Source organism: Tachyglossus aculeatus, chromosome 13 (assembly GCF_015852505.1).
Source record: "Tachyglossus aculeatus isolate mTacAcu1 chromosome 13, mTacAcu1.pri, whole genome shotgun sequence".
Classification (NCBI taxonomy): Eukaryota; Metazoa; Chordata; class Mammalia; order Monotremata; family Tachyglossidae; genus Tachyglossus; species Tachyglossus aculeatus.
Genome location: NC_052078.1, coordinates 19,671,081 through 19,686,753, shown reverse-complemented (window position 1 = coordinate 19,686,753; position 15,673 = coordinate 19,671,081). Strand labels below are relative to the sequence as shown.

General features: G+C 42.4%; 1 non-coding gene across 1 annotated transcript; it reads left to right on the top strand.

Annotated features, from left to right (window-relative positions):
• The first annotated feature begins 14,896 nt into the window (after nucleotides 1-14,896).
• On the top strand, nucleotides 14,897-15,034 carry LOC119936415. The gene has a single exon (XR_005453743.1). It is a non-coding gene; the product is annotated as a small nucleolar RNA SNORA7 (small nucleolar RNA).
• The last annotated feature ends 639 nt before the right edge of the window (nucleotides 15,035-15,673 follow it).

The window sequence follows — 15,673 nt, the reverse complement described above, 5'->3', positions numbered from 1 at the left end:
TGCTAGCCATGATCCCTGCCCACAAGTAGCTTCCAGTCTTAATGGGGAGCCACTGGTTCAGAGGCTTCAGTCACACAGACATTTTTTTTCAGTTTGCCAAACCTGCAATGTCTCCATCCAACTCTTACAGGTCACAAGTTACTCTTCTATCCGAGCCCACTTCCTTCTACTATTCCCCATATCACTTCAGTGAGAGGACCCCCATCTTTACCTGGGGCAGATACACACAAGTAAATTGCCATAAAAACAAACCAAAATGAAAATGTGGGGGCAGTGTCTTTCAAATCCATTTTAAGCTTGCACTTTGACTCTTTAAAGGCACTGGGTGTAAGGGTACACAATTACTTCTATTTCAGGGATAGCATAAATCAGTAAAGAACTCTAGGCATAGACTTAGCCTTGTTACTCTGGCAAGACCACAGGAAATCATAACCTCAAGCATTTCACTGAATCCTACCCTGCAAGGTTGGAGGGAAATAGGTAGAGGGAAGAGAGACAAAGTCAGAGAGATAGAACACATGTGTTTGTGCGTTCATGTGATAATTACAAAAGTATCAAAGATAGGTAATACAAAAATAATCTCTTAGGTGGATATTATTTTCCACTCTTCCTCTGAACTGAATAAATTAGGGAAACATGTCTGTGTAACATTTTTCAGGCTAGTTAATTTAGGTTTAAGTTGCTGACATTTTAATGTTTATTTTTAGAGCTTCAAAAAAACAAATAGAGTAAGTGTTGTTTACAGAGCCTCGGGATGGATATTTTATGTAAATTAAATTTGTTTAAAGGCTGTGTTTAAACGGGAAGTCCTTTTTTCCTGTGTCTGTCTCTAGAAAGATATTATCTATTGGCAAGATGTCATTATGATGTGGTTGCATGAATTATGGACTCGGTATTTGGTCAATTTGGTATGGAGTTTGCTTCTTTCTTAAGTACCTGAGGAATGTGTGATTTACCCTGGAACTTTGATTCTGAAGCACATTTTAATATCTGTAAGAGCATTGGCTCCTAAGGGAATACATAGCAATCAATCAATGATATTTACCGAGCACTTACTGTGTGCAGAGCACAGTATTAAGCTCTTAGGCAGAGTCATTGTGAAAAATCTTGGGAAAACTCCCTTGGTGCTGGGTGGGAATCGGACAGTAAGAGGGCGGAAAAATATGGTCCATGGGCTCCGAGCTAGTTGGGGAACCGGGCATGTGATGTAAGCTTGTTGTGGGCAAGGAATGTGTCTGTTTATTGCTATACTGTACGCTCCCAAGCACCTAGTACTGTGCTTTCCATGCGGTAAGTGCTCAATAAAATGACTGACCGACTGACTCGGAGAATAGCAGCACCGTGGCTTTACCACAGCTGGCTCAGGGCCAGGCTAGAAGCCACCACGGATAAAAGACTGCGAGCCCGTGGTTGGGTAGGGACCGTCTCTATATGTTGCCAACTTGTACTTCCCAAACTCTTAGTACAGTGCTCTGCACACAGTAAGCGCTCAATAAACTCAATTGAATGAATGAATGAATATCCCCCCTGTTTACCTCCTTCCCTTCCCCACAGCACCTGTATATATGTTTGTACATATTTATTACTTTATTTATTTATTTATTTATTTTACTTGTACATATCTATTCTATCTATTTTATTTTGTTAATATGTTTGGTTTTGTTCTCTGTCTCCCCCTTCTAGACTGCGAGCCCACTGTTGGGTAGGGACCGTCTCTATATGTTGCCGACTTGTACTTCCCAAACTCTTAGTACAGTGCTCTGCACACAGTAAGCGCTCAATAAATACAATTGTATGAATGAATGAATAAAAGCAGCTGCACTACCCCCATTTGAACAACACCCTCCCTTTCCCAGGTCTCACCCTGAAGGCTCAGAGGACTCTGTGTGCAGCATTCCTCCCACCTCGAAGATACAAATGTGCCCTCCATCCAAAATAATTGCCTGCTTGCCGCAGAACAGATAATTGGAGAACACTCTACCTTGTCTGCTGAGGACACTTTCCATCAGCACAACACGGTCGCGAAGACTGTAACTCGACATTTCACCCTCAATTGGGAATTACCTCAGCAAATGAATGACTACGACTATAGTGTGAATACAGAATACATGCAAAACAGGCATATCAAAACTCTGACACAGGGCTGTGGTGACTCATAAAATCTTATTTAAATCATGAAATAATAATTGTGGCATTTATTGAGCATTGACTATGTGCTAAGCACTCTTCTGAATGCAGGGGTACAAACGAGAGGGCGCACAGTCTAAGACATATAACAGGAATTTAATCCCTATTTTATAGACAAGGAAACTAGCCCAGGAAAGTTATGTGACCCTTGATCACACAGCAGGCCAGCAGCAGAGCCAGGATTAAAACCCAGGTCCTCTGATGCTCGGAGCCTAATTATATTGGTTTCTGCCTTTCCTCTGCCGACTTGTACTTCCCAAGCGCTTAGTACAGTGCTCTGCACACAGTAAGCGCTCAATAAATACGATTGAATGAATGAATGAATGTGTGGGTGTTTAGGCAGAATCAATTGAACAGTTCATCATTTACTCTGATTTATCTACTTGTAAATATTTTTAAGTCTTTTTTGCCCGAGAGTGCAAGCTCTCTGTGGGCAAGGAATATGTCATGTGCTTGTTATAATTTCCCAAGTGCTTACTAGTACAGTGATTGTACACAGTGAGTGCTAAATAAAAACTAATAGTAATAATGCTATTTGTTAAGCACTTACTATGTGCCAGGCACTGTACTAAGCACAGGGAGGAATGCAAGCAAATCAGGTCGGACACGGTCCCTGTCCCACATCGGGCTCACAGTCTTAATTCCCATTTTGTAGATGAGGTAACTGAGGCACAGAGAAGTGAAGTGACTTGCCCAAGGTCGAACAGTAGACAAGAGGCGGAGCCGGGATTAGAACCCACGACCTTCTGATTCCCAAACCTGTACTCTATAATAATAGTATTAGACCATAACGTTTTACTACTATTACCACTACTACAGGCCTGGAAGTTAGAGGATCTGGGTTCTAATCCTGATCCCCCATGTATCTGCTGTGTGATACATGGCAAGTCATGTAACTTCTCTGTGCCTCAGTTCCCTGGTCTGTAAGCCCTGAGTGGTCACAGAATTATCCATATGGACTGTAGCATCCAAAATCTATTTAAATCATCAGGTCCCAAGGAGCTTTAGCCATTTGTCAGTCTGGGTGATCACATTTAGCTCCCCTCCTCCAGGAGGCCTTCCCAGACTGAGCCCCTTCCTTCCTCTCCCCCTCGTCCCCCTCTCTATTCCCCCATCTTACCTCCTTCCCTTCCCCACAGCACCTGTATATATGTATATATGTTTGTACATATTTATTACTCTATTTATTTTACTTGTACATATCTATTCTATTTATTTTATTTTGTTAGTATGTTTGGTTTTGTTCTCGGTCTCCCTCTTTTAGACTGTGAGCCCACTGTTGGGTAGGGACTGTCTCTATATGTTGCCAACTTGTACTTCCCAAGCGCTTAGTCCAGTGCTCTGCACACAGTAAGCGCTCAATAAATACGATTGATTGATTGATTTAGGACCCTCTCCCTCACAACAAACCAAACTGTTTCTGGAAAGCTACTGCAGGCCTTAACAAGCCTTCAGAAGACACACCTCCTTTCTGCCAATCCCGCCGACTATCAGGATCCTCTGAAACTCCTTTTTCTTCCCAAGCAGCACCCCAAGGGAATGATGAACTTGAATGGTCACATGCAAACCAGGATGGCAAAACCAACATTTTCAAGACAGTGAAGCTAGTCTCAGTAACGTGGTTACCTCTTGAGGTAACTGAAAGCTGGCACATCAGTCCGGCATACAGCAATTTAGGAGAGGGACTGAGCTCCTTGAATGGAGGCTTCAGGAAGACTGGGCTACTAAGAAGAAGAAATGAAAACAGAAATACCTGCTGAAGTGGTCAATGCACCAATACAGCAGAGGCTTCTGTTTTTGCACACAGCGTGGAATGGGTTGGAAATTGCCCACAGATCTTTACAGCCTCTCCCACACACTCGGATATAATCTCATTATCCATGTTGTCATCTTTGAATACAAAAGATGTCTACATAGCTACATAGCTAATGACAGGTAAAAATAACTTTAAGACAAGTCCTATATACATGTTAAATATATATATATATATGTAAAAACCTGACCTTCCAAGAAAATTCAGTGTCTTAGGTAAAGTCTGAAATCAAAGAAGATTTGGTCAATAACAATAACTGAGGTTTTGTTAAGCACTAATTATTTACTAATTGCTGGGGTAGATGCGAGCTAATCAGGCCGGACCCAGCTCTTACCATACTGGGGCTCACAGTAAGGGGGAGGGAAAGCTGATATTTAATCCCCATTTAAAAGAGGTGGAAATTAAGGCCCAGGGAAGTTAGGTGACTTGTCCAAAGTCATACAACAGGCAAGCGACAGTGCCAGAATTAGAACCCAGGTTTTCTGACTCTTGGCCTCATGCTCTTTCCTCCAGGCCACAGTGAGAATGAGTTCAGGGTTTGTTTCTTTTTTTTAAAGAAACTGCCTTTATAATTTGCAGAATGTTCACAGGGCTTTCTATTTACTTGCCTTGCTGTATTTTCGACCTGCATGACATTCACCGATATTAATGAACAGTTTCTCTTCAAGTTTAATTCACTACTGTGCTGCCAATAGTATCACTGAATCACCAGAGATAAGGAAGGAAATTGGGGGAAGAGAGGAAAGATCAATTTGATTGAAGCTCAACTGCAAGAGATGAAGACTAATCTTCAAAATTTAATTACATGAATGAAAAAGAGGATGATAGGGATTATCAGGAAGCAAGGTCACGAGAGCACGGCTCTGTGCTTTGAACCACGGAATTTTCACGGAACTGTATTTATATAGCAAAATGGCCTGACTTTTTTTTTTTTACCAATCACAAAGCTTCTGCCTTAAGACTCTTTGAGACGGATTTCTGATCTTTACTTGGGATACACATATATGAGTACATGCCCTAATTTGGGTTATGCAATATACACACGCATGGCTCACGTGGAAATGTTTTATTCACAGACATGCTAAAGGCCACACATACAACCTAATACACATCTCAAAAACTCACATACTCCCAAACCAATGCAGGACCTGTAGTCACTCCCACACTGTGCACCCACAAAGACGGTCTTTGTGGTGTTGTTCTGTTTGTTGTTTGCAATGCCTGGCGCTGTTTTCATTTTTGCCTCTGACTGCACACGTGTTTAGTGGAAGGCCCCAATTTCATGCAGGGAATAAAGGAGTCAATTTTGCAATTCTGCCCTCCTGATCCATCAGAGGTGACACAGTCTACCATAACTCAACCTGCCTCTTGAACTCAAGGAAAATGCCCAGTGGCAGATCCCTGGTGTGGTACCACAGAAACTGGGGCAGTGGACCCCAGCTCCGAGTCAAGTCAAGGCTCTGTCCACCTGATTTCCACTGCACGGCAACCAAAGGAGTCTGACCTGATTGTCTTGAATATATTCAATGCTAATATAATGCTTAAAAAACACCACGATTGATATAATCATGGCTGTTATTCTTATTATCCCAAAGTCACAGCAGCTGGGCTCATAATGTGTAGCAGGCCAATCAATCAATCAATGGTATTTACTGAGCACTTATGCGCAGAGCACTGTACTAAGCCCGTGGGAGAGTATAACAGAGTTAGAAGACACATTCCCCGCCCACAGTAAACTTACAGTCTAGAAAGGATGCTGACTGTGGTGCCCTGAGGTTATCACCAATTGTGATAACACAGGAGAAGCAGAGTGGCTTAGTAGAAAGAGCATGGGTTTGGGAGTCAGAAGTCGTGGGTTCTAATCCCGACTCCTCCACTTATCTGTTGTGTGAACTTGGGCAAGTCACTTCACTTCTCTGTGCCTTAGTTACCACGTCGATAAAATGGGAACTGTGATCCCCACGTGGGACAGGGATTGTGTCCAACCCAATTTGCTTGTATCCTCCCCAGGGCTTAGTACAGTGCCTCGCACACAGTAAGCGCTTAATAAATACCATAATTAAATTAAGTTAAATCACCAACCAGAGATTCACCCCTTCCTGCTTTTTTGAGCCTGGAGGAGGGGACTGGTTGCTATGCCCTCTTCCCTTCTGCTTCCTCAGTGTCTAGGAAAGAGGCTGGGAAAACTGGGAAGGGGGAGCCAGAGTTGGGGAGTGGGGAAAGGTTGAGGAAGCATCACTCTGGAGCCTTGCTTTGCCCCCTCCTCCGCTGAGTCTTCTAGACTGTGAGCCCACTGTTGGGTAGGGACTGTCTCTATATGTTGCCAACTTGTACTTCCCAAGCGCTTAGTACAGTGCTCTGCACACAGTAAGTGCTCAATAAATACGATTGATTGATTGATTGAGCTCAAAGAGGCGCCCCTCACCCCCACTCTAGCTAAAAACCTTACAAAGCAAAGAAAATAGTTATCATAATAATTTTCTGAACACAAAACACGAATAAAAATATTAAGTAGAAATTAGATTATTTCTAACATGAATAGGCAACAATGTCATAAAAGGAAATTCCATTCTAGAACTATTGTGACAAATTCCGTGACCTTTGCCCTCATAGTTTATGCAGCACAGTGAAACTCCTTTATAGTGTTTTCCATGGACCAAGTGTTTTGAACATTAGATGTGGGAAAATTTTACATAAGGCTACATTGCTTTCTGGGCCTTTGTCCAAGACTTTAAAAATGAATGCTGAATGGGGCCATTTATAATGAAGTTTCACTAAATACCATTAAAACCATATCACGGAGATATATCTACATTAATGCCAGTAAATGCTCTACTTATAGAAGCAGGAAAATAAAACTACTACATAGTCAAATCCTATAATATACTCCTTTAGTTATATGTTTTTCCATCTTTGAAGCAATACCCATTAATAGACCAAGTGGAAATCATTATTCCAATAGAAAGCACCACCTTAATCTTTTCTGAAAGACAGAAAGATGTGCCTTTCTATCGAAAACTGAGAGAATGCCAGCTCAGTTTGGCACTCAATTCAGAATGTTCCACAAATCTCCTGCCTGCCCACCCTTCACTCCAAAATCTCTCCTTCTCATTGAAAGTGTGGAAGCTGTGACTGCTAAAGTCCTAAGAGTCCCACACATGAACAGCTAGGATACCGATGTCCAGCCCTGACCCTGTGACCCTCAAAAGCTCAAAATGTTTCCTGTTCTAAACCTTCACTGGGGCGGGCCTTCAGCAGCTAGGCCGAACTTGGCACTCAAAAACAGGCCTGTTTATAGCTGGAACAGGTCACCATGATTTGGCCACAATGGGTACTTTTTAAGTGCTTACTCTGTCTCTGATTCAAGCTAATCAGGTTGGACACAATCCTTGTCCCACACGGGGCTCACACTCTCAAATCCTCATTTTACAGAGGAGGTAAGTGAGGCCCAGAGAATTGAAGTGACTTGCCTAAGGTCACACAGCAGATGTGTGGTGGAGCTGGGATTAGAACCCAGGTCCTCCTGATTCCCAGGCCCGCAGTGCTTTATCCACTAGGTCATGCTGCTTCTGCTGTTGCTGCCTCTGTCTGCACATGTATTCAGTGGAAGATCTCAATTTCGCGCCTGGAACAAAGGAGTTAATTTTGGAAAATTTTGGAGGTAGCACGGCCTAGTGGAAAGAGCTTGGGCCTGCTGTGTGATCTTGGATGAGTCACTTTATTTCTCTATGCTTCTCTATGTAATATGGAGATTAAGACTGTGAGCCCCACATGGGACCCGGACTGTGTCTAACCTGATTAGCTTGTACCTACTCCAGTACTTACTCCAGTGCCCGGCACACAGTTAAGGGCCTAACAAATACCATTAAAAAAAAAAAATTCAGGCCATATGCAAACCTCCACATCTTACCAAGCTCTTGCTCTTTATCCATTTCTCCTTAGGTGTTGGTTAAAACTCCTAAAAATTACCTGACTACTCTTCAGAGCATATGTTACACATTGAACCTGGAATCTATCATCTCTGACCCTCATAAAACCATCTCTTTTAAAAGTAGTGTGAAGCAGTGTGGCCTAGAGGAAAGTGTGTGGGCCTGGGAGACAGAGGCCCTGGATTTGAAGTTTGGCTCTGCCACTGTCCTGTTGTGTGACCTTGGGCAAGTCACTTAATTTATTTGTGCCTCAGTTACCTCATCTGCAAATGGAGATTAAAATACCTGTTCTCCTTTCCCCTTATGCAGCAAGCCCCATTTGGGACAAGGACTGTGTCTGATCCACTAATATTGCATTTTCTGCAATGCTTGGCATGTAGTAAGTGCTTAACAAATACAATTGTTATTATTATTATTATCATCATCAGAAAAGGTGAAAGGAGGGGGTGCTCAGATTCAGCTTAGAACCTGATCCTGGTTTCTGTCTCTGTTTTGGTTCCTAAATACTCTAGCCACCCTATGTACCTCCTGGAAAATAAATATAAATCTCCATGGCCATAAAAGAGGAAACCAAAATATGAACAATGACAGCCTAAGTACTCCATGTCTTTAGCTGTAGAATCCTCATTGTTCTGAGGTAAGTGTGAGAAACACTGATTCTGGAGACCTCTTTTGGGCCACTGGACTTCTAGAAATGGCCTCCTTATGCTACAGAAGAAGAAATAATAATAATAATGATGGCGTTTGTTAAGCGCTTACTACATGCAAAGCACTTTTCTAAGCCCTGGGGAGGATACAAGGTGATTAAGTTGTCCCACCTGGGGCTCACAGTCTTCATCCCCATTTTACAGATGAGGGTACTGAGGCACAGAGAAGTGAAGTGACTTGCCCAAAGTCACACAGCTGACAAGTGGGGAAGTCAGGATTTGAACACATGACCTCTGACTCCCAAGCCCGTGCTCTTTCCACTGAGCCTCGCTGCTTCTCCAAGCATTCCTATGGATGGAGTCCTGGGAGACAACTATGGAAGTTAACAGCTGGCGGTCTGTCTGTGTGACCTGGGGAAAGTCACATAACCTCTCTGTCCTTCAGTTTCCCCTTTTGTTCATACTACATAAACTTTTTTTCCTTTTCTTTGAAAAAATTAACAAACAGTTCTGAACAAAAATGATAGAATTTACTGTCCCACTCATAAAGATAACAGCAATAACCAACAGGACATATTTTGTGAATGCAAAATATCCAATCCCATGCTGTATCAAGAACATAAATTGGGCAAGCAAAAATAGGTGGGCAAGCAAAAATAGGTGGGCAGAGCAAATGTTTTATAGTCACGGCAAAGCGCCGCCTCAGGCAATGCTTTAGAGAAGGGTAACTTTTGGGAGCCAATTTACAGTGTGACCAAGTGGGTAGAGAAAGCCTGGGAGTCAGAAGGACCTGGGATTTAATCCCGGCTCTGTCTCTTTTCTGCTGTGTGACCTTGGGAAAGTTGTGCTTCAGTTCCCTCATCTGTAAAATGGGCATTAAGATGAGTAGCAGGGTGGGGACATTTTTTGATCTTGTTAAACTTAGGGACTTCAGACTTTTCATTCAGTCAATCTTCCATTGGTGCAGATCCTGTTCACTTAGGGTGCAATTCAAATTCATTTTTGAGCTTAATTCTTTTTCGAAAACAAGTCTACGTGAGAGCAGATGAGGTACCAGAGTTTTGTAACTAAGTGCAAATTCTGTACCAACCCCGTCCCCCTGGTGTGTTTGTTTGTTTGCTTGTTTGTTGCTTACACTGGTATGTGCAATTCGCAGGATATTTGTTACTCATTGATTGGGTAGAGGTTATCTGACTACAAGACTTTCTCCAAACAATGAAATTCTCCAATGCCCTGCTACGGGGCAAGGAAGATTCAGATGCTGGTGGTATCAAATATTTCTTTCTGCATCAGATATTTGAAAGACATCTATAAGACTGTGTTATTGAGACTTTTTCCTCTTGGCTGGGTCATCACAACACTGTTAAGAAATATTCGGACAGTGTTAACAGCCATTAGAAAACGTTTAGTACATATTTACTATTCTTTTTATTTCGTTAATGATGTGCATATAGCTTTAATTCTATTTGTTGGGACGATTTTGACACCTGTCTACATGTTTTGTTTTGTTGTCTGTCTCCCCCTTCTAGACTGTGAGCCCGTTGTTGGGTAGGGACCGTCTCTATATGTTGCCGACTTGTACTTCCCAAGCGCTTAGTCCAGTGTTCTGCACACAGTAAGCGCTCAATAAATACGATTGAATGAATGAATGAATACTTTCAGAATAATGTCTGGGTGGAAGGGCAGGTTGAAATCAGGGAAGTTGCTAATAATCCAACCTTATTCTCTGCTAATAATAACAATTCTTATTACTACTTAACGAACAATTAGTTCAAGGCAACTCTCTAGTGTGGCCAGAGTTTGGGCAGGCTATGAGACTCCAAACAGGGAAAGGTGATTTTTAGGTGGGGGTATAAGGGATATTAACATTTAAATAGGGATTGGAATAAGAAGAGCTCGAGAAGCCCACAGAGTATTCTGTATTCAAGATGCATCATTATTTCTCAGTTGGGTTCAGCTCTTAATGTTGCAGATTACCATAATTATTACTGTTTGAATTCAGTAGCTGGTGGAATTTTATTTTGATTTTTAGAGACAGTATTGATTTATGTGATTATCTAGTGCATTAATTCTGTATTAGTGAAATGGTGATGTGATCTACAAATCTGAATCAGAGTCTAAACTAACACCGCACTATGTACCCCTCGAGAGAAGCTCTTTATACTCTCAAATGCTATATTCCAATTAGCTAACCTTATCATTGTAGCCATGCTAACAAGGACTTTTAACTAAAACTGTAAATCAGCATCATTTTAAGTCACAGTCCCTATTTGTAGAATTAAAAAAAAATCCATTCAAGTGGGCAACTGAATATTTCTAGTGGGAAAACGGTCCTTTTGGGTTCTTGCTGAAGTAAAAATAAAAAGTCACAAGGCACTTCTAGATCCAAAATCATTTCCCAGGCGTATGCTACATCCTTTATACCATGTGAACCAATGAGAACCCAGGCAGCAAAGTTAATCTTCAGGATATTGAATGCTCAGGAGAAGGACACAAATAAGACAATCAAGCTCAAACACTTCTTAACAATAATGACTTCTTAGGTAGCCGTGGTGTTCTGTTCTGCCTTCAGCACTTATAGGGCGAGGCACTACTTGAGCATTACACATGCTATGATCTGCTTTAAGTAGAAGGGATTAACAGAAGTCAGCAAAACTTGCCATTGAATACAACCAGAAAACCAGGGCCCTCAGGCTTGTCTAGCTGACATACCCTTTTTCAGGTCTTCCTTGCAAAACAATCCCTCTCCTAGGAGGTTGACAGAGTCAGGTGGTCTTGTTCACGGTGCTACCACATCAATCCAAACAGCTGCTTCCACCTCAGTTATTAATAGTGCCAAAATATTCCCTTTTCAAAGCATTTTCTTATTTGGATCACAGAAACACATCCTCTTTCTTCAAAAAATAAAAATCTGCAAACCGAATCCGAGCTTCTTCGCACATAAAACAACTTCTTGGACTTGCCTGACTTCTCTTTACACCGTTCCCCACGTTCCCTCCCTGGTATCCCTCCCAGTAAAATGCTAACAATAACAAGAATAATAATAAATGCTAAAGAATATACTACGCACTGGGGACTCAGTTCCTGTCCAAATAGGGCTGACGGTCTAAGTAGAAGCAGTGTGGCCTGGGAGTCGGGAGAACTGAGTTCTAATCCCACCCTCACTTGGGTCTGCTTTGTGACCTTGGGCAAGTTCAGGAGGACTGGTGAAAGAGCAGGCCCAAGCGGGAGCCCTTCCCAACCTTCCCAGTGCTTCCCTATGTCAGTTGTCTCTCCCTTGGGGAGAGGAAGGATGCTAATTGGTCATATAGATTGTCGTTTCTGAAAAATCAATCAGCATCCTTGCTACAATAATACAGTCAATTCTGAAGGGTTGGCGAAGCAGCGTGGCTTAGTGGAAAGAACGCGGGGTTGGGAGTCAGAGGACGTGGGTTCTAACTGCGGCTCCCCCACTTGTCTGCTGAATGACCTTGGGAAAGCCACTTAACTTCTCTGTGCCTCAGTTACCTCATCTGTAAAATGGGGGATGTGAGCCACGTGGCCCACGTGGGCCACGTTTCTACCCCAGTGCTTAGAACAGTGCTTGGCACATAGTAATCGCTTAACAAATACCATCACTATTATGACGATGATGTCATAAGCAGACTTTGTGAGTAGGCCTTAAATCCCTTCACTCAGGTATCCGTGTTTGCCAAAAGGACTATGGAACAAATTTAAATTGGGAGTTTCATAAGGGTAAATTCATGTCAGTCGGTAAATTCTGGAATCTATCAAAATCATTCAGGAGTATAAAGATAAGGGAAATGAAATATATGTTATGCACTTCTACTGGAAAGGAGAGAATAAAGAATGTAATAACCCCTTTGCTCAATCATTTTGCATTCCAAATAATGTAGTTAACATGCCTTTTCAAATTCCTCCGCCGTTCTGGCAGAGCCCAAAAATGTCAACTAAAGTGCAAACTCTCTTTTCAGAGTGAGAGTGGGTAGACTGCTATCATGAGGAACTTCAAAATGTTCCTAAATTAAACTTTCTAAATGTTTAATTACATGCATTTTAGACTGTTAAATTAAGTTTACCATAATGCAAAACCGCCCAAGGCACAATTATAATAAATATATTTATTGCTTGAAGGTATAATTTGCCATGTGGGTATTTTAGAAAAACCTAAACACTTAGCACTTAATCCATTCTTTTGTAACAGCTGTTGGGAGGCTTCAGGGTCAGTAGATGAGGATGTGGCTAAGAACTCTAAACTAGAAGAGTGCCACAGAAAGTTAAATGCTATACCGGGCTTTTTCTGGTGACTAAACATAGCAACAGGAACCCAGAGCCCCCAAATCAATCAATCAATGGTATTTACTGTATTATTAGTGTGTGCAGAGCACTCTACTAAGCGATTGGGAGAGAACAAAAAGGTTCAGTCCTTCAAGGTGTTTACAATCGTATTTGGAGCTTGCCATATTGTCACTGCTCTTTGTGGAGTTGCTACTTTGGTTGATGCAGTCTCACCAAAAATACAACTTTATATTGCAGAGAGAAAAAATGAGTGGCACACACGGAATGTGTGGGCTAGCTGTCCTTAGGTGCACAGAGAGGGTTCTGACCAGAAAACTTTATCAGTGGGTGCAGGTGGGGCCGTCAAGATCCATGCTTGTCTGGCAACCCCTTCCACATCTTGTGTGTGCACAAATCAATCAATCAATCAACCAATCGTATTTATTGAGCACTTACTGGGTGCAGAGCACTGTACTAAGCGCTTGGGAAGTACAAGCTGGCAACATATAGAGACAGTCCCTATCCAACAGTGGGCTCACAGTCTAGAAGGGGGAGATAGAGAACAAAACAACACATATTAACAAAATAAAATTAATAGAATAGATATGTACAAGTAAAATAAATAAATAAATAGAGTAATAAATACTTACAAACATATATACATATTTACAGGTGCTGTGGGGAAGGGAAGGAGGTAAGGTGGGGGGATGGAGAGTGGAAAGACAAATGACCCTTGCTGCACTGTTGCAGCATTTCCCACAGGGCCTGATGCTGTTTATATTTCTCCCTCTTAGTGTCACGATCCTCCTGGAACCTCCAAGGTCGTGTTTCTCTTTCTGAATTCTGCATTCCAGACTGACCCATCTTCTGCTGCTGTCATCGCCCTGACCACTGTTGATCCGCATCAGTCGAGGTTGTGCTTCATGGTGCTTCAAAGCATTTTTTCCCTAGCACCATCAGTGGCATTTCTTGAGCGCTTCCTATGAGCCGAGCACTGTACTAAGCACGTGGGAGACTACAATACAATGGAGTGGGCGGACGTGTTCCTTGGCCGTGATGAGCTTACAGTCTGGTTACCCCATTTCGGCTCACAGTGTAGCACTGCTTGAGTACCCTTCTGTCATTTCCTGTCCTCTTGTGCCCCACCCAGGGAAAATGGGGGGTGACAAGTATTGCTCAGATGTAAGTGGTCATCTCTATAATGTTGCCAACTTGTAGTTCCCAAGCGCTTAGTACAGTGCTCTGCACACAGTAAGTGCTCAATAAACATGATTGAATGAATGAATGACCTCTGACTCCAAAGCCCGGGCTCTTTCCACTGAGCCATGCTGCTTCTCTAGATAGATAGAGATGGTCCCTCCCCAACTCCGGGCTCCCTGGATTAAAATACCTATAAAATAACAAATACCATAGTTATTATTAATAGTTGTACTTCCCAAGCGCTTAGTACAGTGCTCTGCACACAGTAAGCGCTCAATAAATGCACTTGAATAAATACAATTGAATGAAGTGGTCTGTACCCCAGGACCACATTGTTTGCGTCGCTTGCTATTGCCTGAGGTGGTTTTGGTGACCTGCAGTGATTGTTGAATGTGGTGCTGGGTAACTGCCCCATCCCTGCTGTGTGACCACGGGCAAATCACTGAACTTTTCTGGGCCTCAGTTTCCTCATTCGTAAAATGGGGATTCAATACCTGTTCTCCTTCCTACTTAGATTGTGAACCCCCATGTGGGGCACGGACTGTGTCTGACATCAGTATCTTGTATCTATCCCAGCGCTTACTTCATAGTACAAAGCACAAAGTACTTAATAAATACCACAATCATTATTATTGTTTGCCGAGTGACCTTGAACAAATCACTTGACTTCTCTGCACCTCAATTTCCTCAACTATAAAATGAAGATTAAATAGCTGCTTCTCCCTTTCCCTTGGACTGTAGGACGTGGATGGGACAGGGACTGATGATCTCATATCTACCCCAAAACTTATCACAATGCTTGGCACATAGTAAGCATTTAACAAATACTACTATTATTATTCCCCTTCTCAGGATCGCACCTGGAGAGTTTCCAATACTCTACCAGTCTCGGCTACGGGAGGGAGAGTCAAGCTGAAGCATATCCATTCCATTCCTAGCTTGGCCAGTGGCTAGCGAGTGGAAGGCAATCTGCTACAAGTCAAAACTCACCTGTCCTGGGCAGCAGCGGCATGGGAGAGAGTCGAGGATGGAGACTCTGGTTTACTGCACAGAAGAAGGCAATGGGAAACTGCTTCCATATTTTTACCAAGAAAACTGTCAGAACGATTGCAGGTGGGGAGTGGGCCGTTCTGGGAAAGATGGAGTCACTATGGGTCAGAAATGACTCAACAGCGTAAAACAAGACAAGACTATTATTATTATTATTGCTATCATTCATCCAGTAACATGAGCCCCTTTGACACAGCATGGCAGTGTCGGAAGGAATTTGTTCATTCCCTGACTAGAAGATAAGCTCCTCGAGAGCAGGGACCATGTCTACCAACTCTAATGCATTACCCACTCCCAAGCACATCAGGCAGTACTCTGCAAACAGCAAGTACTCAATAAATACCACTGGTTGATTGATCAATTGATTGTACGCAAGTATCGGAACTCTACAGCATGGGTTTTCCTTAGTATGGGGTTTGGAGAGCACATACCCAGAAACGGATCTTTAATCTTGTAAATAGTTTTCAAAAATCATTATAGTCTGCAAAAATGTCATTCAGCTCACAAAATTTGCGGGGGCTTTGTCTCTAGTATTGTCATTTCCGTCCTTAGTCAGCTCACGCTCCCAT